Here is a 6,000-nt window from a genome sequence, read left to right as displayed (position 1 = left end):
TGCAGAGTAATCGATCGCTTCTACATTGTATTGATATTGAGAGCTTCTTTTTCTCTATATATATTTATTTTTATTTCTATGTCTTACATATTTGCATATTTTAATGGTCTGGTTGGTTTTGGAATTATTCACATATATCACTATAATCAATGAAATGTTATTTATGAAGATATATGCTATCAAACCATTGCATTTTGTTTCTGCAGTTTAAAAATAGGTCAATGAAATACGTTGTGTGAAGCAGGTGTCATATACATTGTAGAAACTGTAAATAGCTTTGGTGCATGTAGATGTTTCAATGATTTGACAAATTGTAGTATACTGTCGTGAGCATATCGAGCTATCGTGTTTAGGGGACGATGATCATTTGTTTCTGAGGGAGACTGCAAATTAAATTTATTTTTTGAAATTTTGCAGGTCAGAAAATTTACTTTCACACGAATCAAGACAGAATTTTTTATTTACATTTTACGAGGTGTTGGCTATATTTATTTCCAGCTTTTTCAGAGCCAGAATAATTATTTCCAAAAACCTGCCAACCACTCCCCCAGAATCATATGGTCGTCTCCTTGTGATAAATCCCTCGTTTCTGAACTACATGTATCATGTACATGTATTGTAATGTAATTCCAATTAATGACAGTTAAAATCGTATTTTATACAATAGACACTACGTAAAAATATAATAATTTGCTATTTAAGTGTCCGTCTCTGTAAGAATTAGGCAGTCGGTGAAACATGATATGAAAAAAAAAAACCCATTATTTTGATAGTGTAATTTGACTATGTGCACCGTCAGAATCAAGGAAGATTTGCCATATCATGCTGTACTATTGAGTTACAATTTCATTGAAATGCACTGACAATGAACATTTTAAGGGCATACAACTCAGTCAAAAACCCCATTTTACTAACATTCTATTGAAAAAATTATGAGCAAAGCCAGTGATGCAGAGATTAAATAATGGTCTTTTCAAGTAGATAGGGTATCCTTGACTGATATTTTATTGTCAGATCGGTGGGATTTTGACATGCATGTTTCTGATTTATGCCATTTTGCCTGATTCTTACAGACACTAACACTTAAAAATGAAGGTAGTCTAAAAAAAACCCTCAAATTTATATTTTACTCAAATCCTTAAGTTTTTTCTACAGCAAAGCGATCTCACTGGCCGAATTTGAGCTGCGGAAGGAATTAAAGACAATCTTGAAATTTGAGTTCTTAATTGTGAATAGTCAGCATCCATATTTACAAAAACGCGAAAAAATATGTTATATATACTTTCAATCGGAACTACTCGGTCTTTCTCGATATACTCTCTCAACCACCCCCCCCCCCAACACACACACACACACCGCCCCATTACTGTACAATGTACTAAGAAGTAGAAAAGGTCGAGTTATTCCGAATTGGTCTTTCCATGCATGGTGGAATATTCTAATGTTTCACGACAAATAAAGTTTCAACTGATATGTTTGCGTGTGCAACTATATTAAATATATTTAATAGTTTAATTTTAAGTACATTATACACTGTGACATAACTGGACATTCCATTATGAAAATTTGAAAATTTTCAGTTGCTTGACTTGGTTACCAAAATTAATATTTTTGAAATATCTCCAAGACTATAAATCACGTCCTCCTTGCATATATCTATAAATCTTTAGTTTGCATAGTAAAACAATATTTTATTTGCCAAACTATTTTTATCATTCAAAACATACGAAAACCATATCCTGGTCGTTGAATCATTACAGACTACTTTGATATGAAACCTAGAAATGACTATATAGAAAACCCAGAATGTTATATAACTGATGACTATATTTAAATTACGATTGTTCAAATGTGTACCTCCCCGGTCACGAAATTCGATAAGATATATTCACATTTTTCGTAAGGTTCATCGTGTTTGATTTAAGGAGGTAGACCTAGGGTAAGGGACATAACTCTTTAAATCAGTGATATGGTTGTATCACATTCAATTTACTAAAGTTTTTCAAACTTTCATTTGAAACAGAATGAAATCAGTCCAAGTTTCTTTGATGCTTACATAAGATTGATGTAAAATGCTGAATACAAATCCAATAATTTGTAAGAGTTGTGTCCCTTACTCTAGTTCTACCTCCTTAAAGGCCTGGCAAATTTGGAGTACTGGTAACAGATCCTTGTGAAAATCAGGACGGTATTTTATATGTAGTATATGAAGTACATGTAATAGTAATATATGTGAAACTTTATATTGCTGGAATATATTCAGTGCCCCTTAAATACTACTTCTTAGCACAGAAAAATATGTTAAAGTGTACACTATGTTTTCCCTGCCATTTTATTCCTAGACAAATAAATGATTATCTCTTCACCACAGTATCTGAGCAATAAATAGTCTTGGTGTCAATTGCGATTTGATTTAATGAATACAAAGTTACGCAATAAATAAATAAATAAAATAAAGAAGTGTTTGCCCGAATCTTACATGTGCATATATTAGAAAAGGAAAAAAAATACCGATGTCCCAATGAAAAGAAGGGAATTATTCGTTGAGAAAGCATTTGCGAAACCAAAACAAAAAACGTTCGATAACTGACTGATTTGATTGAGGAAAACAAAAACAAAGAACGACAAGAAGGACGAATCCTGCCAAAATAGAATAAAACAAATAATGACAATAATAAATGCATTAAAAATTGGGGATGGCCTTTAGTGGATTCGGAAGGATGAGCACTTTCTGCTTCTTGCAAGACACTCGCCGTGACGTCATATCCGGAAAAGAGTTCACGAGTCATTCTGGAAACGGTTACGCTCAGGGAAAAATTAGACACATGTCTGATCTACGAGAAAAAAATCAAACTTCTTAATAAAAATGCACATATCGTTTCATGACTAAACAAAACAGTGGTAGATTCTTGTTAGAATTAAGGTTACAGAGTTGTTTCACATAGAAATTCATGGGTTAATGTGTTTATGTGCCATGTGCGCTTGGAAATTATGGTTGGGAAATAGCCCATGTTTTCAATGTCGCGAGACCAAAATTTAAGTCTGAAAATTGTCAGTATGGATGGTTGTAACTGACTCCCTACCACATGGGAAAAGTTCCATTCTTGACATTGCATTACAATGTTTCATTCTGTTTAACCTGTAAAAGATATGAATCATAGTTAAACTGTACTTTTCTTCTTTTGTATCGTACTTTATAACTTTTACTTGTCAGTCTACTCTATTGTCACCAGGGGGAGCGCACCAACGTAAGAAATGTAACAGTTGTAATCAAAGTGGTGATCGAATATGTTACATTTGTATGAGGGACCAAAGTCAATTGTGTTCGCAATGTTAGAATGGGACCAATTCATGCTCGAAAAATAAGAAGAGACCCAGGTCGTGCTCGAAATGCTAGTAGGGATCCAAAGTCGATCGTGCTCAAAGTGCTAGTAGGAATCCAAGTCGATCCTGTTCGAAGTGCTAACAAGAATCCAAGTCGTGCTCGAAATATTAGTAGGGACCCAAGTCGTGCTCGAAATGTTAGTAGGGAACTAGGTCATGTTCGAAATGCTAGTATTGGGATCTCGAAATGTAAGTAGGGATCTATTTCGTGCTCGATATGTAAATCATGGTCGAAGTGTTATTCGTGGCGCTTCGGTGCATGTTTCTTATTAAATGAATACTATAAGTATTGGTCTGGTTTACTGACTACATTGTCTGTATTTGCAAGCAATTCAAACGCCCTTTTCTTATTATTAACCTTATTGTGAGTGACGTAAATGTTTACCTATATTTCACCATAACAGCACTCCCACAGCCAAAATAGCCTTACATGTATGCTTCAATCCTTGTGACTTACGGGATCATTGTACAGATAACAAACATTGAAATGTAAACAAATTCTGTGAAAACCTTAACCGCAATGTACACTAGCAGACGTTCGCCTCATTTTCAAATTTTACATAGAAAATGATTACTCATAAATGTACATTGTGTACACATTTTTGTGTTGTACATGTATCTTACTAATATTTTACATGACTTAGTGTGATTTTTATATGGTTGATTCGGTGCAGACTTTATTATTCAGTAAACATATGTTTATCTTTGAAATAAATTAACAATTCAACATTATAAAATTACGTCTCATTATTGTTTTTAACGTTTTAACAATGTGTCTTTTTTTATTACCGAATCACAGGCGTGCCAAAAATAAAGGACATAATTTATTACAATTTGTCCACAAAGTGGATTCGTGGCTTCACAACCTGCTTCACTGAACTGAATCAAATCAATTGTTGGCCTGCTCGACACGGTTAATGAACTTAGAATATTTCTTTATTGTATTCATTTTTTAAAAATTATTTTGAATTTTCTTAATTTCTCCTGCCATCAGTCATTACATGTTTATTGTGATGAAAATAGAACATTCATTGGAGCTCTACAAAAGGTGAGGGGGCTTTAACCCAGAGCCTGAATATGTTTTCGTGGAAATGTGAAAAGCATGCATTATAATCGCTTATAACGGATACATGTATGATCGATTATTTATTGCTTCCTGAAAATTTTGAGTCTGGTTGATCGTAATATAAAATTATAATATTCAAAAAATCCATTAATAAAGCTCTTCTTGTATCCGTCAATGGCATTCAAATACATTGACTTAGGAATCATTTTTTCTGAAAAGGGGACGAGGTCAATTTCGAAAATTACTTTAATTCTGCGTTATGAATACAGGAAAACACTTCTGCATTTACTTTAATATTACCTTAAGTATTACAGAAAAAGTCTAAATATATGTTTTTAATCATCACAAAGAATGGGCGTACAATCTAACAACAGTAATTACTATATAAACATAAAGCATTCGTATAAATTCTTGCTGTGACCGAGATCTGAGAAGTTCGGAACTTTCAAGTACGCACAATGTGTATTCATTATAGAAAAAAGAAACCGCCAGTCTATTTTTCACACGTCTAGTAATTTTCAACATAAATCAATATGACAAATAACTATGTAGAAACGGTAATCCACACTAACATTCACCCTTAGGCCAACTGTATTTATCATACTTACCTACCTAATGTGACGGTTGTATATTTGGATGTTATTCTCATTTTCTCAGAGATTAATTATGCACGCGACTTTTAAACCACCGCGTCGTAAGTAAGTGCCTTCTCGAGATTTAACACCCTCGCCACCCCACCCCCACCCCCCCCACCCCGTTTTCAAGAAAGATCACCAACGTCCTAAATTAACGTGTTTAGGACGTTGGTGATCTTTCTTGGTTGTCAACTCTAGATAGTGAATCATGCATGCAACATGATTTTGAAAAAAAATCAATATTAGACATTACTCGACTATTGAGATATGCCCCGTGCAGGTCCGGGTGTCAAAAGAATAGGCCTGCAGCAGCGCTAAGCTTGTTGTAAAAGGCGACTAAATAGTGCTCAGAAACCTAGCCGGGGGCTAGGCGCTCTGCCCATAGAGCAACTGGGATGTGTGCCCCAGGTGGTGGAATGGGGTACCCCTGGCATGTTACATGCTGGGGGTGTCAGGCTATAATACGGAAAACCTGACCGCAAACCATAGTGGTGCACCGTGTTGGGAAAGATGCCACGTTCCTCGCACGTTAAAGAACCCTGCTGTGGTATTCGATATGAGTAGGAACCTTTGCGCTCCGCCACAGGAGGTTAAATTGTCCGACCTTACCCATCCCTCCCTTTTGCTAGTGGCAATCAAAATTTGTCCACCCTACTGTCCTTGTGTCCCATCCCGTTTTTCATTTCATCATCATTTCATGTCTATTTTATCATCCGTTTCATGTTCATCGTCTGAATATATCTGAAATATTGCTGGTCGGACGTTAAACCCCAACAATCAATCAATCAACTATTGAGATATATATTTATATCCCTTTTACCCCAAGAGAAACTGATACTCTTCATATATTGTTTTCTTGGAGTTTCCGAGAAACTAGGATTGTTTTAGAGAGATGTGAATTTGTTATACAAAGCA

The sequence above is a fragment of the Perna viridis genome, chromosome 8 (assembly GCF_037379345.1).
Source record: "Perna viridis isolate PV_CMFRI_1.1 ecotype Kerala chromosome 8, ASM3737934v1, whole genome shotgun sequence".
NCBI classification, from domain to species: Eukaryota; Metazoa; Mollusca; class Bivalvia; order Mytilida; family Mytilidae; genus Perna; species Perna viridis.
This window is presented reverse-complemented; position numbering follows the sequence as displayed.